Below are 25,650 nucleotides of genomic sequence, written 5' to 3' on the forward strand. Positions count from 1 at the left end.
CGAGTGGGAGAAATGGTGGAAGATGGTAGGTTTAGGGTCGAAAATTTTAACAGCCAAAACTACCAGCTGTGGAAGATGCAGATGGAAGATTATCTGTATCAGAGAGATCTGTACCAACCATTGAGCGGAAAGGAAAAGAAGCCGACGAGTATGACAAACACAGAATGGGATATTCTTGATAGAAAGGCACTTGGAACAATACGGCTGTGCCTAGTGGCGTCGGTAGCGTTTAATATTTCAAAGGAAACGACAACAGAGGGTTTAATGTCGACATTGGCCAAACTATATGAAAAACCCTCAGCCTCAAATAAGGTATTTCTTATGAAGCGTTTATTTAATATGAAAATGCCAGAAGGTGGATCTGTTGCTGATCATGTAAATGAATTTAATACAGTTACCATTCAGTTAAGTTTTGTAGGGGTAACTTTTGATGATGAAGTTAAGGCTTTGTTATTTCTATGCTCATTGCTAGAAAGTTGGAATGGTTTAGTTATGGCCATTAGTAACCTCGTCTCTAGATCTAGTACTTTAAAGTTTGATGATGTCGTCGGTGCAATCCTTAGCAAGGAAATGTGACAGAAAAGCTCCGATGAGACATCAGGTAATGCTTTAACTACAAAGACTAGGGGAAGAAAAATGGAAAGAGGAGAACGCCCTGGATATCACAGTAAGTCAAGAAAAGGCAAATCCAAGTACAGATCGGGGATAGTGTGCTAGAAATGTGGGAAGAAAGGACACCTAAAGAAAGACTGCAAGTCTCGAAAGGGAAAAGAAGGAGATGTGCAACAAGAAAATAATCATGAAGCGAATCTAACAGGTGATGTGTTGCAAGATGCTTTGATTCTTTCTTTAGAAAATATTATTGATGCCTAGGTGGTATACACAAGGGCATCATTCCATGCCACATCTGATAGGAAACGTTTTCATGATTATGTTCAAGGAGATTTTGGACAGGTTTAATTGGGTGATGATAAACCCTGTAAAATCATTGGAATGGGTACAGTTTTCATAAAACAGTAGAATTTAAATCAATGACTATTGAAGGAGGTAAGGCATGTTCTAGATCTGAAGAAAAATCTTATTTCAACAGTGCAGTTGGGAGGTGAAGGCTGTATGACTACTTTTACAGATAAAACTTGGAAGGTCACTAAAGGATCCCTAGTAATAGCAAAAGGAGAAAAGGTTGGTACATTGTATTTATGCAATGGTATTTCTAATTATGTTAATTCTTTAACCTCTACAGGAGAAGATACGACCTTGTGGCATCATAGGCTCAGACACATGAGTGAGAAGGGGATGCAGATTCTTCACTCAAGAAATTTGTTTCCAAGTTTGAAGCATGTTGATTTAAAATTCTGTGAGAATTGTGTTTATGGAAAACAGAAGAGAGTCAGATTCCTCAGAGTTGGAAAAGAAAAGAAGAGCGAAAAATCAGAGCTTGTGCATACCGATGTATGGGGACCTGCTCAAGTATCATCTCTTGGTGGCTCTCGTTATTATGTTACTTTTATTGATGATGCAACCAAAAAAACTTGGATTTATTGTACTCGAAATAAATCTGATGTATTTGATACTTTCAAGAAATGGAAAGCTTTGGTTGAAAATGAGACAGGAAAAAAGTTGAAGTGTCTCAGATCAGACAATGGAGGTGAATATTACTGTAAAGAGTTTGATAGGTGCTATTCAGAGAATAAAATTCGCAGAGAGAAGACAGTTCCAGGAACACCACAAGAAAATGGTGTGTCAGAAAGAATGAATAGGACAATCATGGAGCGTGCAAGGTGCATGAGATTGCATGCAAGATTGCCTTTACAATTTTGGGCAGATGCTTTAGACACTATTTTTTATCTAATAAACAGAGGGCCTTCAAGTTCCTTGGATGGTGGTATTCCAAAGGAGGCATGGACAGGTAAAAAGGTAAACTACTCTTTTTTAAAGACTCTTGGTTGTGAAGCCTTTGTCCACATTAATAAAAAAAATAGAACAAAGCTTGAGGCAAGCGTTAATGATTTTGGTTATCGCTTTTATGATTATGAAAAACACAAAATCATTAGGAGCAGAGATGTCATATTCAATGAAAATGTTTTGTATAAGGATCAGCTGCAGGAAAAGAAATAAGAAAAAGAAAACAGAGAATACACAGCGCTTGATGAGATCACAGAAAAAGTGATGGTGTCTGAAAATCATAATGATCAACATCTAGCACAACAACCACAATAGAAATAAGCACCTCAAACACCTGAAAGTGGTATTAGAAGATCTACTAGGATAAGTAGACCCCCTGAACGATACTATCTTTCATTATATTATGTATTATTGACTGATTCTAGTGAACCAGAATGTTATGAAGAAGCAGTGCAAGTAGAAACCAGGAAGAAGTGGGAGCAAGCCATGAAAGAAGAGATGGACTCCTTATCACATAAGCAAACTTGGGACTTAGTCAGGTTGCCTGCAGGTAAAACAACATTGCAGAATAAATGGGTTTACAAGTTGAAGAAAGAAGATGGAGGTAGAAAAAGGTATAAATCTAGACTTGTGGTGAAAGGTTTTGCACAAAAAAAAGGGTATAGAATTTGATGAGATATTTTCTCTTGTTGTTAAAATGACTTCAATCAGAACTATTTTAAGTCTAGTAGCAACTGAAGATTTGCATCTTGAGCACTTAGATGTAAAAACAACCTTTCTCCATGGGGATTTGGAGGAAGAGATATATCTGCAGCAACCACAAGGATATGAGGTAAAAGGGAAGGAGAAACTAGTGTGCAGGTTGAAGAAGAGCTTGTATGGCTTAAAACAGGCTCCAAGGTAGTGGTATCTAAAATTTGACAGGTGTATGTCTGAACAAGGTTATACTAGATGTCACTCTGATCATTGTGTTTATCTCAAAATACATAATGATAGCAGTTATATTATATTGTTATTGTATGTAGATGACATGCTTGTTGCAGGTTCTAACATGCAGGAAATAAATGTGCTCAAAAGAAAATTGGCAAACTCATTTGCAATGAAGGATTTGGGTGCTGCAAAACAAATCCTTTGTATGAGAATTACTAGAGACAAGAAGAACCAAAAATTAACATTGTCTCAAAGTGAGTACATAGAAAATGTGCTGAAAAGGTTTAATATGCAGAATGCAAAACCATTTAGTATATATTTGGCTAGCCATTTCAAATTAAGTAAGGAGGAGTGTCCCAAGACTCAGGAATAAATGGCTCATATGTCTAAAGTTCCATATGCATCAGCAGTTGGAAGCTTAATGTATGCAATGGTCTGCACTAGGCCTGATATTGCACATGCTGTGGGAGTTGTAAGCATGTACATGAACAATCCAGAAAAGAACATTGGATGGTGGTGAAGTGGATTCTCAGGTATTTGAGAGGTACCACAAATCAAGCATTATGCCTTAGTGGTTCAAACATTGCTCTACAGGGATATGTTGATGCATATATGGCGGGTGATAGAGATAACAGGAGGAGAACAACAGGGTATGTGTTTATTGTAGATGGAACAATTGTCAGTTGGGTCTCAAAACTGCAAAGTGTCGTTGCACTCTCAACAACAGAAGCAAAGTATGTTGCTGCTACAGAGGCTAGTAAGGAAATGATTTGGTTACAAAGGTTTCTGGATGAATTGGGTAAGAAGTAGGAGTTGGGCAAGTTATACAGTGTCAGCGAGAGTGCCATACATCTTGCAAAGAACTCTGCATTTCATTCCAAGACTAAACATATATAGCTCAAGTACCATTTCATACGGTCAGCATTGGAAGATGGACAGTTGAAGCTGGAAAAGATACACACTAGCCAAAATCCTGCAGATATGTTAACAAAAGTTGTAACCAGGTAGAAAGTGAGAATCTGCTCAGTTTCAATTGGTCTTCAATTATGATGAAGAAGATGAGAAAAAACCAAGTCCAAAGTGAAGTCATTGTCTAGCAAATGAAGCAACGGTGGGGTTGCTATAATCAGTCTCCAAGTGGGAGATTGTTGGGTGTGGAGCCTAATTATCTTTTGTATTCAAAGGTATCGTCGCATTAGACCCCAGTTTGTAATGGGGCGGCAACACCACCCGTAAAATATTCACTGCAGGGGGAGTCCAAGGGGGGCGGCTGCGACCTTTAGGAGCCCTCCCTGGCAGGGGGATCAGGGGCATCGCCCCCGAAGCTAAAAATAGATGTAAAATTTCCTTGTAAAATGTTGTAATTTTGTAGTTAATCTGGGTCGTTCGTTAGGCAGAGATTTGACGGTAGAAGTTATGTTTAATTTAGGGTTTTTTTTCCCTAGAAGGCAACCCCTCACTATATATGAGGGAATTGTATTGCGTCTATGTAGATCTGTATTCTGAGTGTGGAAGAGAGAGGAGATTGAGAGCGAAGAGGGAATTACAGCAGATACGATGTAGGTTGTATCTCTTCAGTTTGCTGGATAATAAGGAAGGATTTGTTGTTTCTCCGTGGATGTAGCCCAAACTGGGTGAACCACGTATATCTGTATCTCTCTTGTTTTATGTATTTTCTGTGTTTATATTTCTGCAATATTTTATGTGTTCCATTGTTCTGTAATATATAATTTACTAACAAAGAAATCTCATTCAAAAATATGACTCCCTACAACAAGTCATGATGGTGTCAAAGAAAAGGACTCTCTCACAATAGGTACTTGTACTCAAACTGAGATAAAAAAGCATAAAAATTACAACTACTACATAATGAAGTGTTGAAAAGGTCATTTCCCATAAGCACACTGAGAAAATACTTAAAATAATTTCTCTACTGAAGTAACAATTATTGTATATACATATGGAAAGCTTAAAAACCCTTGGCTAAATTATTTCCATGCTCATCAATGTCTCTGATATATGGACTCAAAACAATCTATGTTTGTAACACTAAAGGAATTGGATCTGCAAAAAAATCCAACATGCAATGTTCAAATCACAAAACAGATAATTCCATTGTTTTCAGAATGCCAAAAGACCCCTGTATAGGCTCTTCTTGGCTCAAAAAGGTCTCCAAATGACCTCAAAATAGTATATGTATGTAGCACTAAAGGACTTGTCTCTGCAAAATTTTTGACATACAGTGCTTAATTCACAAAACTGATGCTGCCATTGAGTTTAGAACGTCCAAAAACCCCTAATATAGTCTTTTTCTAAGCTCAAAAAGACCGAAAATCAACCAAGTTATGCCTCTTGGATGTTTTCTCTGCTAATTGTCCTGCACAATGGCAAAATTGGCAATTTGGGCAACGAATTTGTCCCTTTTGTCGAGTGACAATTTTTCCTGGGACCGATGTTGATCCTACCACCGATGGTGCAATTTTTCGCCTACCTAAATGCACTAAAATGGCCTTAGCATTGAATTCTTAGCCCCTAAAGGTGGTCATATGGGCACATTTGGCTGGGGGTCGGGCTAACCAGCCACCCCCGCTAGCTTAGCCCCCACTCCGCTTCATCGTGGTCTCAGGGCATTAGTGTGGCTGAGGGCGAGCATCGGCTTAGCTCCTGCTCCGGAGGTCATGGTCATGTGGTTAACAATATGGTCGGGGGTTGGGCTAACCACCTGCCCCCGGAGGCTTAGCTCCCAACATTCCATTGTGGGTTGTATGGTCTGGCACGTAACTAGGGACTGGGGCTAACCATCTGGCCCCTTCCTGCAAACACGTTGATCATTCAATTCAAATGGAATAATGACCCTAATACGGTTAAGAACCAAACCACATGGTGTAACGATAATGCATTGTAGTTATATCCGACAAGTCGTGGGTTCAATCCTTGTGGGGTTGGCTAGTTGACCCATAAAACTTGTGGTACAGTTCCGTAGGGCCACGTTGTGCCCTCTGATTAGGCCATGTGGTACCTCATGATTGGGCCACCTCAAACATAATTGACCAATCAAATGTCACAACCCTAGTTGTACGATGCTACCAAGTGTCGAGCCTAAATTGGTCCTCATGTCTGCCATACATCCTAGTCATAATATTCTCAATTGTATGACCTGCCGAGTCAGCAGCCTAGTCAACCCTGTAGTTGACTTTTTAATTTTCTTATGTTTGTGGAAAAACCTATGAACAATTTTTGAAACCAAGGTTTCGGACTAGCTTAGTGAGTCCATTGTCAGGGCAATGTGATTTGTATTTTGAGAATAGAGAGCGTGAAATCATGGAGCTATTAATAGTTAATTGAAAAATATTTGATGTCTTCTTTTATTGTTGGCTTTTGAGGGTTTTACTAAGTTTATTGAAGACATAAATGTTCCGGCCACATTTAAGGGGATGGCTACATTTAGCAATTGATAGGTTTCTAGCTCTGGAGATTCTCATCTTCTCAAAATTTAGGGCATTGTTCATTATGTCCCTTCCATGGTGGGACTTAATGGTGTTAAAGAGAGAGTCCATATAGGTTGGTAGAATTTTTATGTTTGTGGAAAAACCTGTGAACAATTTTTGAAACCAACATTTCGGACTAGCTTAGTGAGTCCATCGTCAGGGCAATGTGATTTGTATTTTGAGAAGAGAGAGCGTGAAATCATGGAGCTATTAATAGTTAATTGAAAAATATTTGATGTCTTCTTTTATTGTTGGCTTTTGAGGGTTTTACTAAGTTTATTGAAGACATAAATGTTCCGGCCACGTTTAAGGGGATGGCTACATTTAGCAATTGATAGGTTTCTAGCTCTGGAGATTCTCATCTTCTCAAAATTTAGGGCATTATTCATTCTGTCCCTTCCATGGTGGGACTTAATGGTGTTAAAGAGAGAGTCCATATAGGATGGTAGAATTTTTATGTTTGTGGAAAAACCTGTGAACAATTTTTGAAACCAATGTTTCGGACTAGCTTAGTGAGTCCATCGTCAAGGAAATGTGATTTGTATTTTGAGAAGAGAGAACCTGAAATCATAGAGCTATTAATAGTTAATTGAAAAATATTTGATGTCTTCTTTTATTGTCGGAAAAAACTTCAAAACATCATAATTTTCTCATACAATGTCGCATTGAGTTGATTCAAGTGATGTTGGAATGAGGACGACGAACACTATGATTTCGTGTTGATTTTGGGATATTCTGAACACTTTAATTTTTAAACCTATTTTTTATCTTTGGATCATACCTCCTCACTAGGAACTTTTGGACCACCAAAAGTCTATTTTTACTCAGCAAATAAGTGAGGATACATCTCCACTTCTCCAATATCAATACACCTTGCTATGCTTAGATTGGTACCTTTTATCCCATTTGAAGGTACTCCACATTTCCTTTGCATGAAATCCTTATCCTCCTGTCAATATTGTGACTTGCTGCAATTTTTCTAAATGTTCAGGAGAAAATTTTTCAATCAATGGAATGTTAACATTCTCTTCATGACCATATCCTTGACGGATCATATGATCTTCATCTTGAAGTTTCTCCTTGCTGATATATAAGAAAAATTGATATTACAATTGGAAATCATGATCAACTCGTTGCTTGTCTTTCCTTGCTTTATACTTTGATTTTTTTTCCTCAAGCTTCACTTGTACTCTTTGATGCATTGGCTGCATTTTATCAATCAAATGCTTGGATTTTTCCACATTGTTATGGCCATCTTCTGCAAAATATTTACATAAGATAAAATCCAAAAATACTTTGGAAAATAACCCAAACAAGATTCAAATAGAAATACATGTGTATATGAGTGCTTGACACTATTGTAGACATGCTAGATGAAATTCAAATGCTCATCCCCAAATTTCCATACATATTGACTTAAAAACAAGCCAAATTAGCGTAGCACACCAAAGGACACATTGTTTCATATAAGTGATTTTATTCACAACATCGCTTTTACAAAATACCCAACTATTGATCCGGATCTTAGGGGGAGACCCCCAAGATCTAAAAGATTGAAATGGATCTTGGGGGAAAGGCCTCCAAGATCTGAAAAATTGAAATGCCAGAAGAAAAAGAGGAGAATGCCCAATAAACAAAACCACAAAGAATTTTTTTTATTAAAACGAAGAATAATTGTAAGAGCTACATTGTGGCAGACAAACTGTCCTTTTACAAAATGCGACTTGTTACTTATAATATTTTCAGTTACAATACCATGGGTGAATAAGTACCATGGGTGGATGCCACAATACCACGGGTCAATTCCATGGGTGAATGAATACCATGGGTGGATGTGACCATACCACGAGAAAATACCATGGGTGAATGAATACCATGGGTGTATGTCATTTAAATACCATGGGTGGATGCCACTTACAGTACCATGGGTAAATTCCATGGGTGGATAAATACCATGGGTGGATGCCACTTATAATACCATGGGTAAATTCCATAGGTGGATTAATAACATGGGTGGATGAATACCATGGGTTGATGCCATTTTCCATTCGGATCATTCCCCCCTCCTTAAGAAGCAATGGTCCCCATTGCGTGAAGTTCCCTCCTACGAAGTCTTTGTTGAATATGAAGACCCACTGAGGAGAAGGGTTTTATATGGTTAACCCATAACCATGATGAATGAAGATCCAAGGATAGAGATACCCTGTAATGCTTGTGACCAACTGTGATACTGACAGTGTGCGGCCTAGCAAATGGACTTCGATGAAGTGTGGGTTTGTAGATGACCCATAACCATGATGAACGAAGATTCGAGGATAGAGATACCTTGTAATGCTTGTGACCAACTGTGATACTGACAGTGTGCGGCCTAGAAAATGGACTTCGATGAAGTGTGGGTTTGTGGATGACCCATAACCATGACAAACGAAGATCCGAGGATAGAGATACCCTATAATTCTTATGACCAACTATGATGCTAACAGTGTGCAGCCTAGCAAATGGACTTCGATGACAAGGATTTTGTGTGGTTGACCCATAACCGTGATGTTGGTTATTGATGAAGTAGCAGGTGCCTACATAGCCTAAGGTGGGAGGGCACGTCTCCAAAGAACCCAAGCCGAATGCTGCTATGATGAAACTGATGAATGTGAACTAGGTGACTACTAAAGCGGGGTGGGAGGGCATGTCTCCAAAGGGAACCCGCTCCGAATGTTGCTCCAGAATTAAAATGGACATAACTCAATCAATATAACTCAGAATATTTATTATAGCCTATTTTTGGAAACAAAAGGATCATTTTGCATCTTCCCATGTGTTGGAAATCCTTATCTAGACACTCTGAAATCTCATATTCACACTACAACTGTTCCACCATCACAATAGTTTTGAAAAAATAGCTGATTTTAAATCAACGATTTTTCCCACATCCGAACTCTGATTCGACCCATTTTTTTTAAATTGGGTGATTTTTCGAGAGGAACTCAGATCTATAATCATTGTTTTGAAATTCTGCATAAAAACTGCAAAAAATTATAGGAGAGTCGTCATCCAATAGTTGTCGTCAGAAGAAAAAAAAAAAAAAAAAAAAAAATCAAAAAAATCTACAACATTATTGATTTTAAATCAGCGATATCTCCCTCATCCGGACTTTGATTTGGCCGATTTGTTTTTTGAATTTTTTTATTTTTTCGCAAGGAATATAGATCTGGTATTTGTTTTCATAAATTTTGTACCAAATGTTTCAAATATGATCTGAAAAGTCACCACCCAAAAACATTCCTGCAAAAAATGAAAAAAGAAAAATTCTTCCCGCTTGGCCCAAGAAAATGTTCTATGGAGGACGTAGCACATGCCTGAAGTTTGTTGAATATTGCTGCAAAATTTGAAGCTGAAATATACATCAAACGCTCATTCCCATGGAATCATAACTTGCTTCGATACCACTGTTCTGGATCTTAGGGGGAGACCCCCAAGATCTAAAAGATTGAAATGGATCTTGGGGGAAAGGCCCCCAAGATCTGAAAAATTGAAATGCCAGAAGAAAAAGAGGAGAATGCCCAATAAACAAAACCACAAAGAATTTTTTTTATTAAAATGAAGAATAATTGTAAGAGCTACATTGTGGCAGACAAACTGTCCTTTTACAAAATGCGACTTGTTACTTATAGTATTTTTCAGTTACAATACCATGGGTCAATTCCATAGGTGAATAAGTACCATGGGTGGATGCCACAATACCACGGGTCAATTCCATGGGTGAATGAATACCATGGGTGGATAAATACCATGGGTGGATGCCACTTACAATACCATGGGTAAATTCCATGGGTGGATGAATACCATGGGTTGATGCCATTTTCCATTCGGATCAACTATGTGGATATGCAACATGTGGAATACAAAAGAAATGCAATATTTAATTAAACAAATAGTCCAACCATGCTAGGGAATTTTCTTTTTGCACTTCACTTTATTCTGGAACTGCTTTAGGAATGTTTATGGTGTGCCTTGAACATTCCTCTACCTTCTCCTTCTTAGGTGGGTTCATGACCTATTTGTCCCTCTTTGGTTGAAGATGTGGATGCAACTTCTAACACTTTTCAATCCAATGACCACTTATATTGCAAAGAGTACAAAATTTTTTGTGAGCATTACTTGGCAAAAATGTCTATGAACTTGTATGAGGATTTTCCTTCTTGGTCTCACTTCCAATCGACATATTCATTTTCTTGAATAATGCTTTCCTTTTTTAGCGTTTGGCAACACAATGGTTAGGTGCACGACAAAAAGTGCAAGGAAAACCATTGCATAACATTTTATTCAAATCATCATGTTGTTCATAGTCATAAAAATCCTTTGAATAATCAGGACATTTATACCTTTTATGATGGTCCTTTTGATTATGAGCCTAGCGAGGAGAAATTAAATAACGAGGATAACTTAACTTAGTTCTTCCTTTGAAGCACTCACCTCTCTTTGGAGATGTTTTTCCATCAACATCATCATCATGACATGATCCTCCTTCAACTTGCAAGAGTTCTTTCTTCACAAATTTCACACTTGAAAAATTCCTTGACTTTACACTTTTGGAGCATTCTCCGACTTCTTCTAGAACATATCATAATGCTTCATGTCGAGGTTGTGCTCTCACCTCAATAGGATTAACAATTCCATGACTATAAATTCCAATACCCTTACCTTTGTACCCCATTTTGGTCAACAATTTCATACCAATACCCTTGGTATGTTTCTCAAATGATGCAAAAGAAGCATGATCATTATCATGAGAATAAATTGAACAAGAAGTATCTTTTACCTCCTTCTCTTCTTGAGAATCTTGGTCCTCTTCGTGAAACTTAACCATCTTCTCCTTCTTCTCTTTGGTAGATGAAGAATCATGGAAACTACTCTTATGGTTTAAAATATAAGAAATGTTCTTCATTTGGAAAAGGGTACAATCACCAGTGATTCCATGACCACAAACTTATTTAATCTTGGGGTAAGCTTCGGTAGATGAACATTCCCCAGTTTTATCTTCAATGCCATTCTGCAACATCAGGGGTAACTTCTTCTTTTCATCCTTTATTGTTTCGAGCAATCTTCTTAATTCCATGTTCTCCACTTGGAGAGAAGAATTAATCTAATCCAGTTCTAGGAGCCTTGCATGCTGCAAACTTTCACCCATGCTTTCAATCTAGCTAGAACCTACTCTAATACCACGTGATCTAAAATGAAACTTGATCGTCGCCTAACACTTTGCAAGTCTGATAAACTTGGTTCATTAGTTTACAACTTATTCAAAGATGAGTGGTTAAGTTTTCACATGAACTTAAAAGTGAAACAAATTCATATGCAACTAAATATGATAAACATGCAGAGAAGAAACAAGTAAATGATAACAGAGTTCACCCCTCCTAGGCTATGTCTCTAGGCCCTGCTCTAATGCTAGGTTGATTTATTGATCTTAGTAGAAAAAGAATACAATACACATATTTGACTCTAGAGTGGCACTATTTCTCTTACAAATAAATGTTCTCCTACGACTCAAAAATATGACTTCCTACAGCAAGTCATGATGGTGTCAAAGAAAAGGACTCTCTCACAATAGGTCCTTATACTCAAGCTAAGATAAAAAAGCATAAAAAATACAACTACTTCACAATGAAGTGTTGAAAAGGTCATTTCCCATAATCACATTGAGAAAATACTAAAAATAGATGCTGTGTTGAAGTAATAGTTGTTGTAGATACATATGGAAAGCTTCAAAACACTTGGCTAGACTCTTTCCATGCTCATCAAGGTCTCTATGTGGAATTAAAACAATCTCTATTTACAACACTAAAGCACTTGGATTTGCAAAAAGTCCATCATATAGTGTTAAAACTAGCATTTGCACCACATGTTGCAAAGGAAATGCCGTAAGGCAATGACATAAGAAACAATAGCATAGAAGAAAGAAGTCAAAATTTTATGCAATTTTGTTTCTTTACTGGTGTTTCTTTTTTATCATATGTTATGTTTCAGGGAGATTCCAACTAGGATATGTTCAAAGTGAAGGATTTATGAAAATGTTCTTCATTAATATTTTAGAACCTTTATAAGTAAATGATTTAAATCAAACATTTCATAACAAAGTAAATGTTGTTAATTTAGTTCCTTGTTGCTTCTTATCCTTATTTCCCTCGTGTAAAATGTCCAAACTATAAAAGAATGGTATTATTTTTTGTCTCTTAAGACCATTGTATTTTATCTAACTCAATCATTTTCATAACCTCAACTAGGTGCCCATCATTCTCTTTCCATAGTGACTCAATGTGTTTAAATGCATTTCATAAATTTGGTTTAATAAATGTTGGAAGAAAACCAATATATTTCACTTTGTAGAAAGGAGTGTACATTGGTTGGGGTAAAATTGTATTGCTCTTACCATCTGATGATGTCATCTAAATCTTGAATCTTTCTCGCCACTTATGAATTCCCCATTCTAATTGTTTTTTATCATGATGATATTGGCATCACAATCCTTATTCATGAGAATATCATTTAATAAGTCAATGATAAGTGGCACAATTGTGAAATTCCCCATTCTAATTGTTATTTGACCATGATGATATTGGCATCATAATCCTTGTTCGTGAGAATATCATTTAAGAAGTCAATAATAAGTGGCACAATTGGTTCCTCACAATTGTGAAAGTAAAGGACAAATTCATTCACATTATGTTTGAAAACTTTATACTAAGAGTCTTGATTCATGAAATTTTGTATCCTCTCCTTTTGTTGTTTTAATTTGTGTCATCTCAAAAAAATGTTTCTCCAATAACCTATGTTATTCCTATCTTAACAATGACATTTCCATTAGGTTTGCTTGCTTGACATTAAGCACAACTAAGTTTGTAGTTTCAATTGCAAATTTCATGCCTCCATTCCATTTTTGTTATAGAAGGAAAAGATCCCTAAAAACTATAAATGAATCCTCATCATGAAAGCTAGGAGGTAGCTCATTAATCAACTATTCATCCAAGGTGTCATCTCCATTTTGTTGGTAGCTTCACCAGTGATGCCTAAGCCTCATGTTAATACATTAATACTTTACATGGGAAACATGTGGGTACTTTTGTTTAAGGTCGATGTATATTGGCCTTGAATGATACTATATTGAGCCTACATGATGGTAAAAAATTTATATGCTAGAAATTACTAGATAACATTTAGAACCAATCTACCTCTTATTCGTATGTATATATAAATCCATATATGTTTGTTCCTCTTCAACTGATTTAGATCTAGGTGAGGGAATCCATAGAGACAAACATGAGATCATGGCTAGGGGACTTTAAGAGGCAAAACAATATCCACTATGTAAACTCTTTCTTCCTGGAATCTAGGAAGAAAGTTTGGATATAGATATTTAGGGAGGACGAGTTAAAATTAGAGTTGGTTAAATGGAGGTTGTATCGAGCTTTGCAACGAGCATCACTCAACCATACCTGCATCTTCTTCCGGGAAGATTTAATGCTTGCTTCTTTCTTTCTAGAGATGCAGTCAATTTCATATTTTTAATATCAGCATTAGCAGTTTCCTCCAAACTTAAATTCAAAGCCTCCGCAATGGAAGCGTGCAATTGTTCAATTTCAAAGTTCCCACAAACTATAAACCAAATGACGAGATAAAAAAATGACTCACCTCTTTTTTGTAGGTATTCTAGATGATTTTAAGCAAGAAAGTTGTCCACACCCCCTCTACCAGATACACCGATTACACGAGCTTCATGATGAGCATCGCCCAACCATCCTCATCATCATAGGTTGCAGTGAGTGGATTGTTTCTTTTAGCATTTGTATTTAATTTCATTTCATGTCAGCCTATTCTTTACTTCTACATAGGATTTAGTTAGGCTACATTTCATATTGCACATTTGCATTGCATTATTAGTTGCATTTCATTTTTAACCCATCAATCCTAGATTATGGTAGTTGCTCCATAACCAATGGGCTTGCCATTTCAATAATTGGGCCTTTTGCCCAATAATCCTATGAAGTTGACAAGGAACATTTTCCCATGTCAACAAGACCATAGAAGAAAATCAAAGCCTTTAGATAATGGATAAGGTAAGAAATATCGCTTATAGAGTACATGCCCCATGTTATATGTGCATTTACTTAGTAATAAATGTATATAAGATAATATAAGTTTATTAATGTCTGCCAAATGACCAAAATAGAAAATGGGAGGTTTGTCTCACTGTCAATGGTGAAACTCTGTCTTGGTACAACAATGAGAAATTCAGTGAGACTATAGTGATCAAGGTTCGGTATAATCACAAGAAGGGTCTCTCTCTATCAAGGAGGTAGATGATTAGGACAAGGAGCAAATAATTTATGGCCACATCGAGAAGCTTGCCATTGCTTTTGGTTATCAACAGATGCCTAAATCAGCTATCCAGATTACCAAGGACCTTCACGTTTGTGGGTGTTGCCATAATGCCACAAAGCTCATTCTGATGATCACCAGGAAGGGAATTGGTGTGAGAGATGCAAATTGTTTCCATTGTTTCTCGAATGGACTCTGTTCTTGCACTAATTATTGTAACGCTAATTACAAATCATCTCATACAAAACCGTGTGACTGCAAGCATAAGAAATTACTTGCCTTTTGTGACAAGCATGTGTTTGATAGAGAAAAATGGACAAATGAAAAAGAATAGGGGATTAGTAAAATATTTGATGTGTATTAGTTTTTGTTCGGTGTATCTAGGGTGCATACATAGAAAAAACAAACCTGGATAGTTAGTGACATTTTCATAAGACATACTGAATTTCTTCCTGATTCATTTCTTCATATCGGACATAATTTTACAAAAAATGTTGAATATACATTGAGTATAGTATTGCTAGCAATTTTCATAATGCAGTGTTGTTGGGTGGTGTTGGGTGGTATGCCAATGGTGACACATCATGTGATCATATGTCATTGATATAGACGGTATTTCTAGCATAGTTATTTAAGGTTGCATGTTGAAGATTTCAAGAGAAGCTATGCATGACAGATTCTACCTACCCTAACATAATTCACCCAAAAGATGCAAAATTTATTTGACATACTGATTTACCTTGGACAATGTGATTTTATATGACAAGGCATGCATTGGGCTTAAGATTGTAAAATATCTCATAACCTTTTCCAATATACTATAAATCAAGGCCAAGGAACACTAACATAGGAAATAATAAACATGCGTAGAAGCTAGGACATTCATATAAATTTGATGTCTAACTACCCTAAGGATATATGAAAGATATCTAGGAATTTCATCACATTTTTTAAACACTCAATCTCCTTTTTCTTGTGAGGAAGGGGGATCATTTGCAAAGTGAGCATGACTTAGGTCTTTGACATTTGACCCAAGAAATAGATATTTGTTCACCTTACCTAGTGAAATTTCCAATCTAACAAGTATCCGAGAGCCTTTATTGAGAAAGGCCATGACCCGGAAAATTGAAACAAAACAACCCAATATTAAATAAAATAGTTCATTATTATTTTTTCAAAATGACCATAATGAGAATTGTTGATTTTTAAAATGACAAATTGTTAAAAACCAACAAGAAGCACAATTGATATGCAAAGATTATATGACTTCTAGACATGCTTGAAATCTTTATGCCACTTAAAAAACCTTTTAATACCATTTAGTAAGTTTTGTATCAAATTTCTTAAATAAACAATTATAGGCATAATATATAGAAGGGTAATCCATTTCTATCTAAATTAGTAGGGGAGGAGCTCTTACTAATTAGGTAAGAATAAACTTGGGCCCTAAAAATAAATCTCTTGAGACATAATGTGGAGCTTCAACATATGAAACAAAACACTAAAATAAGAAGACAACATTGTTTGATTGATCTTTGAAGATAAACATTATTAGTAACTTGTCATTAACTTCCAAATGAGTAGAAACATCTTTGAACAAAACACTAATCATTATTATAAAGTTTCTTCAAATCTTAAATCTTATATTTTAGATTCAATAAAGTCTATCCTTAAAGTAAATATGGTCACGGTAAAATTTTCTCCAAATATTAAGTATATTGTATCCTAGCATTAAAAAAAAAAAAAAAACCTTATTTAATCATATCAAAACGTTATTCAAAATCTATCAATATTAAAGCAACATTGTAATCAAAATTCTTCACCTAATACATTTCCTCTTAACTAGGAATGAGAGTTCCTAAAAGAATAATCTCATAAAAACAAAGCCACTTTGACAGAAAATAATCACCAACGGTTACACATTTAAAATTTGTTAGAAACATTAACTAATCCATCATATGGCTTGGGAATATATTTAGTAAGACTAAGACCTCTAGTCAAAGCGCCACCAAATATAGCCTCTTCCTAGAATTTCAATACATCCTCTTTGGTAGAATACAAAATTTTTATAAGATGACATGAAGCAACATAATGGCTATGAAATTCACAGTAATTTATGATTTGGCTTCAGAACAAAATTATAAAATTCGTACTGCCATATATAGCCTCTTCATAAAAATATAGCAGACCATTTATAATTAGAACAAAATTAGTTCGATAAACCCCAGAGGAATACCATCGACACCAGGAAATTGCCTTTCTTTGAATGCAAAAATTCCCTGCTAACCTGCTCCCTCTTCCAAAGAAAGAGAGACAAACAAGGTCTTCAAATCAAAAGGCTATCATTTTCAAATTTCGAAATGAATAGATTCAACAACTTGCAACTATAATTTTCCCAAGTTCTAACTAAATTTCAAATAAAATCAACTGAAAATTCAGCCTAAGAAAAGGGAAAAAAATTACCTCTTTAGACTACAACCTATTATATCTTGAGAGTTAATGAATGATTCCTCGTCTCAAAAGGTTTGATAAACCCCATTTGGTGCTCATCCTTAAGCACTAAGCCAAACTCTTACTCTGCACCCATTTCAAATATCCAGTTGATGTGTCCTTAAATTGGCTTTAGCTCCATAGTGGTGGTTGTCCTTGAATTCCCATTATCAGGGTTATTTTGCAAAGAACTATACACCCCCTACTCACCACTTCTAAGCGGAAGGTCACTGAATTGAATGGTGCTAAAGGTAAATAAGAGGAAGCCAGTTCAAAAAACATTTGTTTGAAATATTTTCCACCATTAAAGGATGGTGTAAACAATCAGCCCATAAGAATATTCAGCCTTATTTCTGTGAATAATGCATTAGCATTGCCTCAAACTCATGAAGAAAATTCACAACATAACAACTTTAAGTTAATCTTAGTTTTAATGTTCTCATCTCTAGTGGATGGCAAATTTGTTAGAACCATTTACTTTGAGCGTTTAGAATTCTATCATATCTTAAGAGCTTGGAACAATTAGATGAATCCTATAGAAAATGAGGCTTCCAAACACATTATGGCAACGCTAAAAGGGGGTGGGGTTTGACTGCAATCAAGTGGCCAAGCTAATACAAGAATTGTAGTTATAGCTGGACTTGAGATCTTTCTTCCCAGGGTCTTTGAAGAAGATTACCAGATCAACCGCCATCTAAATCCTACTAATCCTGCCACAAATATATTGACAACGAAAGGACAGAAACAACTCCATCTCAATCCTATCAATTCTGCTAGGAATATATTTACAATCAACATAGAGCAGTAGATTCAACCAATCATTTAACTCAAAAATAGTTTTAAAGTGAACAATCATCATGCAGCATACACAATGAATATATATTTATTATCGGTTGCCATCCCATGTCCAGATGATGTCTTTGAGGCCAGGATTTAGATCGTGACTGTAGAAATTACTGTATTCCAGCAAATCCCCTCCGATCTTCCTAAGCTCCACCATGAAGAGCGAGGGCGTGACTTCGAAAATCTAGGTGTCAATAGAAAAATGCCCCTGCTCCATCCCCTGCAACTTCACCTTACAGTCTTCAGACTTCTTGAAACTGAACCGGGAAAGACTTGCAATCTCCTCCAGCATCGACATTATGCTCGACATTATGATACAAAATGAGGTGTAAAAGCATTTATTACAAACATAGCCAAATACCAGAGTTACAAGTGAGGGATCAAAAGATTTGATAAACCCTGGGGTTTTACACCTACCTGTTGGCGGCGAAAGTCAGTGCTTTCTCCTATTACCCGTGGATAGGTCGGATAACATGAATAGCCTATTTAATTTCCCCTTTCCTTCTATTATATTATAGGGGGTGGCGCCGAACTTGATTGATAGTGACGGGCGTTCATGGTAAAATAGACTAGAGTCCCACCCAGTTATCGATCGAGAAAGCTCCAGCTTCGACATTATGCTCGACGTTGGCTGAGTCGAGGGTTTGACCGCAATCAAGTGGCCAAGCTAATACAAGAATTATATTTATAACTGGACTTGAGATCTTTCTTCTCAGGGTCTTTGAAGAAGATTATCGGGTCTTTGAAGAAAATTACCAGACCAACCGCCATCTAAATCATTCTAATCCTGCCACAAATATGTTGCCAACGAAAGGACATAAGCTCATTCTTGCACTACTCAGTTCAGCTTGCCACGGACGCTTTCTCAACCATTCCTGGACTTTGCAAGGATGCTTTCCTCAGAAGCCAAAACCATGCAAACTATTTAAGTGAAGAATGGCTTCAGCCCATATCAACACCATACTGTGTTTTTCTGAGGAAATCATCGAAATAATGTGTTAAAGCCTCAACCATAATAGTGAGCGCCATAGGTGCTCTCAAGGAAATATCATCCTCGCAGAGAATCAATGCAGTGATAATCTCGCTTTGCAGAGAAGGGAAAATGAAGGAGGCAATAGGAATCCTGAGTTTTCCGGACCACCGAGGCATTCAACTCAAACCTATTACCTATAATTCTTTATTACAACAATGTACTGGAAACAAGGCTCTCTCAGAGGGAAAACAAGTCTATACCCACATGCTTTCGAGTGGCTTTGAGCTTGATATTTTCTTTAGCGTCTAGTTCTTGCACTACTCAGTTCAGCTTGCCATGGACGCTTTCGCGACAATTCCTGGACTTTGTAAGGATGCTTTCCTCAGAAGCCAAAACCGTGCAAATGGTTTACGTGATGAATGGCTTCGGCCCATCTCAACACCATACTGTGTTTTTCTGAGGAAATCATCAAAATAATGAGTGCTAAAACCTCAACCATAACAACGAGTGCCATAATTGCTCTCCAGGAAACATCATCCTCGCAGAGAATCAATGCAGATATAATCTGGCTTTGCAGAGAAGGGCGAATGAAGGAGGAAATAGGAATCCTGAATTTTCCGAACCACCGAGGCATTCAACTCAAACCTGTTACCTATAATTCTTTATTACAGCTATGTACTGGAAACAAGGCTCTCTCAGAGGGAAAACAAGTCTATACCCACATGCTTTCAAGCGTCTTTGAGCCTAATATTTTCTTTAGTATGAAACTCGTGAACCTCTATGACATGTGTGACAGTCTGTCGGATGAACGCTTACTGTTTGAAAAAATTACAACGAGAAATCTCTTTTATTGGAATGTAATGCTGAGAGGATATATGAGAAATGGAATGTTTCAAGAAACCCTAGGAATTTACTACCAAATGCTATGGGAAGGTGTGCGGTTAACTGGTACAATTTCCATAGAGCCACCTCATTCCCAAACTCTAACATGAATATACAACCCACATTCAATCGTTAGGGTTTTAGTGGTAAATTTTGATTGATTTGCTCATTCAAGGGTTCAAATAGTTTTCCGGATTTAAGAATTTTGGGTATTTGTTTTAGATAAGTAAATTTTCATTTTGGGCCATGGAATTGCCAAGAGTTCAGTACTAATTCTGAGAAAAGACCGCATTAACGAAGAGGGTTGGTATACTTACAAGCACTCCAAGGTTTTGACGAGGTATCGCAAGAGAGGCTCCTGAAACTTCATGCTGGTTAGTATCTGTTGCTCCGAATTATTATCAACCATTCCCCTGTTGTAGTTCAATGAATTATCTCTACCCTTAGATGCCAGAGAGAGCGACGCATGGATCTTGAAACTGAATGGAAAAACTACAATAATAAAACCGCATAATTTGCATACTAACAAAATACCGCATAATTTTCAAACTAACAAAATAATCCGATGAATGACGACAATTCAATCGTCTAACACACGATCTGATGGTGCAAAAAGGTACACTTGGCACATTAGAAAGTTCTTTTCAAAGAGTAATGCCTTACGGCATAATTACATGCAAAAAAAAAATTGAACAGAGCAAAACAAAAATGTTCAGCTTTTATCTAACACTAGCTAAGAATCAATAGCTCCTTCAAACTTCCCCTGAATTCGGTGACTGAAAATGTTTCTCGGAGCGGGCTACAATACTTCATCTTCTTCAGGGTCTATGGGGTCTCGAACAGGTGATTAACCTTGTGTACAAAGCTATTTCGTGTAACGTTGGTTTCAATTCTATCAGGATAGCGTCTACTTTCTTGTTCAGTTCTCGATGTCTCGACATCCAATTCTAGAATTTAACCTGTTGTGTGTGTTGACGGGCCTTAAATCTTAATAAAGTAGGATACGAAGGATGTTGTAGAGACATTGGAGCATGTGCAGAATTATTGAAAATCAAAGTAGCATAAATATGAAAGATTTTGTAGGATCTGTGGAGGCATCTATATCTCTACTTTGTCTTTCATTTTCAATTGATTGAAGAAAGGTTAAACTTTAAAGATTTTGGGCCATTGCCAAAAAAATATTGTTATATTCTTTTCAGAAAGAGTCACTTTTATAAAACATAAACAAAATGTTGTTTATGCATCACAAAAACTTGAATTAAATAAAAAAAAAAACAAAACAAAATTGTTGTTAAATTTCAATTTTACATTTTTCAACTTAATAATCTACTCAACTACCCTCTGCCACTTTAGGAATGAATGCAATTAGGCATGGTTTCTGCCCTAACAATTATATATCAGAGAGCGCAGATTTCCAGTAAAAAATAAAAAATAATGCAGTTTGTTCTTTACGATCATAATATAAAAACAATTATTTATTAATATGTTGAGACGTGGGTTGTGGGAATAACTTTGACAAGGACTGCAGGTTGCATCTGACGATGGTATCTATGAAGGTGCATGTATCTGTTGACGGAAGAATATCCACCGTCTCCCCAAAGGACAACTATTCGTATACTATTAATTGTTTTCGACGGGATGATAAATTTGAAGCATTTATGTATATATGTAATTTCAACTAAATTACGATTCGCGCGTCTTTTTACTATATTTAATATCCAGTAAATATTTTTTTTGATAGTTTTATATTTGTGAGATTGTTTTAAGATTGTATTATACCTTTAAAATAATCTTATATTTTTGTTTTTATTTTCGATAATATAATTTATATAATTTTTGTTTTTATTTCCGATAATATAATCTTTTTAGAATGTTAGTATAATTTTTTAGAATGTAAATATTTGTTTGAGATAGTTGTGAGATTTTTTTAAGTAGTTTTATCTTCGTGAAACTTTTTTAAAATATTTTTATTTTTATATATGTTATATAATGTTTTAGAATATATGGTTAGATGTTTAGTTCAAATTTATAAGAGAATAATTAATTATTAATTAGTTAGTATTTTATAAATTTGCATTAAATATTTAATTAATTATTTTAAAAGGATGATACCTAGCAATTGTACTAGATGTTGCAATGGAAAGACCATAAGGCATAAATTTGAGAAGCATTGTGACATATAATGAATCATTGAAGATAGAAATTAGAAAACAAAATGCCTTTTAAAAGTAGAATATAAAGAGAAAACACTTACATTATGCCAAATTGACAGATTCTATAACTTTTCCAACATAGATTGCCTCTTAATCTTCAAAGATGGTTTTTCAAGTTCCAATAGAAAATATTTGATAGATTTTGAAAAAATACAGATAGTAGATGACATCAATAAGATAAATAAAATAATATTAATTTGCATCACAACCTAACAAATTTCAAACATCATGAAAATGAGTCAACTTCCATAGGAAAGCATTGTGACATATAATGAATTGACAAATTCTATAACTTTTCCAACATAGATTGTCTTTTAATCTTCAAAGATGGTTTTTCAAGTTCCAATAGAAAATATTTGATAGATTTTGAAAAAATACAGGTAGTAGATGACATCAGATAAGATAAATAAAATAATATTAATTCATGGAGAATATGATAGCTATCTTTCCAAATCTAAATTTGCATCACAACCTAACAAATTTCAAACATCATGAAAATGAGTCAGACATCAGGTCCCAATTATTCATAAGTTTTGGTGTAAAATCTGCAACATATCTCCAATGTTTCCTTAGAGAACATTATCTCTGAAATTGTAAAGAAACATTTTGAATTGCACTAACACTATAGATTATTTTAGTATTTTGCATTGCCCCCTCAACAACACAGGGTTTACCCTCAACAAAATAATACTAATTCATGAAGAATATGATGACTATCTTTCTAAATCTAAATTTGCATCACAACCTAACAAATTTCAAACATCATGAAAATGAGTCAACATCAACTCCCAATTATTCATAGGTTTTGGTGTAAAATATGCAACATATCTCGAATGTTTCCTCAGATAACATTATCTCTGAAATTGTAAAGAAACACATTTTGAATTGCACTAACACTATAGATTATTTTAGTATTTTGCATTGCCCCCTCAATAGCACAGGGTTTACCATAGATTATTTTAGTATTTTGCATTTTCCCCAACAGCACAGGGTTTACCCTCAACAACACAGGGTTTACATCTCGTTGTGGCCAAAATTCTAAATTCTTGTATATATCATCGATTTATATTAACAATTGTAAAAGACCATTGTAAGAATTTACATGGTGATTATTTTAGTATTTTATATTAGTTGAGATTTAAATTTTATTCTCAAATGTAATAGTATATTAATTTATCTATTAAATCACAATTTAAAATATTTTTTACACAACTTCTCAATTAAAAAATAAAATATTTAATACACATCTCAATTATACATAAAATTATATATAACCATTTTAAATAAATTAAAAAATAAAATATTTAATACACATCTCAATTATACATAAAATTATATATAACCATTTTAAATAATTTGCAAATAATTAAATGAAAAAACAACTATGTGAAATCTCTTAAAAATAAAATTAATTATTAAATTTAAAAATTAAAAAACAATAAAAATTATAACTACAAATTTAAATACATCATAGTTTAGCTTCTCGACATATATAACTGTTTTAAGCAATTTCAAAACAAGCATATATCTAATATATCTAAAAACAAATATATAGAATCTCTTTAGAAATATATATTTGATTGTTAAATTTTAAAAATAAAAATAATAAAACATCATGAATATAAATTTAAGAATAAATCACGATTTTCAGAAACAATAAAAATTCTTCACATTGGAATTTGTAACACATCTCACCAACATACTGAAATAAAATATAAAATAAAACTTTAACTAATGTTTCCATTTGTCATGGTAGCCCATCACTTTCCTAACGACTCAAATCGAGATTATATATATAAATATATAACATGCTATGTTACTAGATTATATTTACATCATTTAACCAACAGCCACACCTTCACAGTCTTTTTCTTATGCAGTGGGATTTTGTTACACGATTAATATTTAAACTTGACACGAGTTTGGCTGGTATTTAAATTAAAAAGAGCTCGACATAGGCGAATACACCAGAATTGACACCTTGCAGTACTTAACCCACTACAGACAGTCGTCTTGCATTTATCATGCCTGGAACATTCTCGAACCAAGGTTTACAGCTGCCAGATGTCGGTAGTCCAGTTACGGGCCAACTTACACTGTCGGATCATGAGGTTGGGTATCGGATGGTTGAGGTTTGTCGAGGGTTCGTTGGGGTAATGAAACCCTACCCCCTCCACAGTTTTCGTAACTCATTTACCCCGGGCTTCGAGGGTGATGGGCTCTGCTCGCTCTGCAATTTCCGCTCGCTCTGGGGTATTATGGAGTTACGTTCGTTGCAGGTGAGCATCTCTCTGCACCTTTGTGGATGTAATATCTAATGAAAAATTACTACAGCCAAATGTAGAGGTTTATGCCAATACTCACTTGGGTTATTTAGTTTGGCACCGTAGGCCTATTTGAGGTTCAGTTTCCATTCCTTGCTGGAAGACTTAGCTGCTTACTCCCTTTTACAGTCAGATTTGACAGGGTCTTGGGCCTTCCGCTTTACTTATTTACTTGACAGGTATTACCCTCACTTGGTTTTTGAGGTAGATAATTCAAAATCCATACTCTCTGGAATATGGTTGAGGTTTGCCGAGGGTCATTAGGGTAATGAAACCCTACCCCCTCCACAGTTTCGGTAACTCATTTACCCCGGGCTTCGAGGGTGATGGGCTCTGCGAGCTCTCCAAATTCTGATCGCTCTGGGGTATTATGGAGTTACGTCCGTTGCAGGTGAGCATCTCTCTACACCTTTGTGGATACAATATCTAATGCAAAAATTACTACAACCAAATGTAGAGGTTTCTGCCAATACTCACTTGGGTTATTTGGTCCGGCACCGCAGGCCTATTTGAGGTTCAGTTTCCATTCCTTGTTGGAAGACTTAGCTGCTTAATCCCTTTACAGTTGAATTTGACAGGGTCTTGGGCCTTCCTCTTTACTTATTTACTTGACAGGTATTACCCTCACTTGGTTTTTGAGGCAGATAATTCAAAATCCATACTCTCTAGAATATTTTCTTTATGAGATGGTTGTTTGTCAATGTACAAGGTTTCTCCACTGCGTCGCACGGTTGGTTTCCACCTTGAGCCTGCCTACCTCAGAAGGAGGGTTCATCTCCAGCTTGGATTACAAACCCCCATACGTACTAAAAAGATAACCCTTGAATTTCACTATATATGAACATATGTCTCTGGTTGTTGGGTTTTAATGTAATTCCTTATGGCTGTTACACAGGTCGCCATGGCCACCGCCACAAAAGCTTTGTTTAATTCCTATGGCCGAAATGTATGTAGAGGGTTTCAAGAGGCAGGACCTCTATATCCTTCCATGCCAGGTGCATGTTTAAAGATTTATTCCTCCAAGCTAAGTAGCGACATATTATAGAAGTTTAGGAGGAATTAGATCTGGCCGGGAATTGTAATAGTTTAAATTAATCAAATATACTAAAGATAACAGTTCTTGGTCATCTTGTCTACTGGGTTACTTTTAATTTACATAGGAACGAAGATAATTTCCTATTTTTGGTTGCTTCCCATGTACATACGAGGTTTTGCACCTAACTCATTTC

General features: G+C 35.7%; 1 long non-coding RNA gene across 1 annotated transcript; it reads left to right on the forward strand.

Annotated features, from left to right (window-relative positions):
* The first annotated feature begins 24,235 nt into the window (after positions 1 to 24,235).
* Positions 24,236 to 24,742, forward strand: LOC149142823 (uncharacterized). The gene is made up of 2 exons (XR_016264769.1): positions 24,236 to 24,376; positions 24,601 to 24,742. It is a non-coding gene; the product is annotated as an uncharacterized LOC149142823 (long non-coding RNA).
* Positions 24,743 to 25,650: the final 908 nt, after the last annotated feature.

The sequence above is a fragment of the Pinus tabuliformis genome, chromosome X, assembly GCF_031772625.1.
Source record: "Pinus tabuliformis cultivar Carrire ecotype Pingquan chromosome X, CPIR1, whole genome shotgun sequence".
NCBI lineage: Eukaryota > Viridiplantae > Streptophyta > Pinopsida > Pinales > Pinaceae > Pinus > Pinus tabuliformis.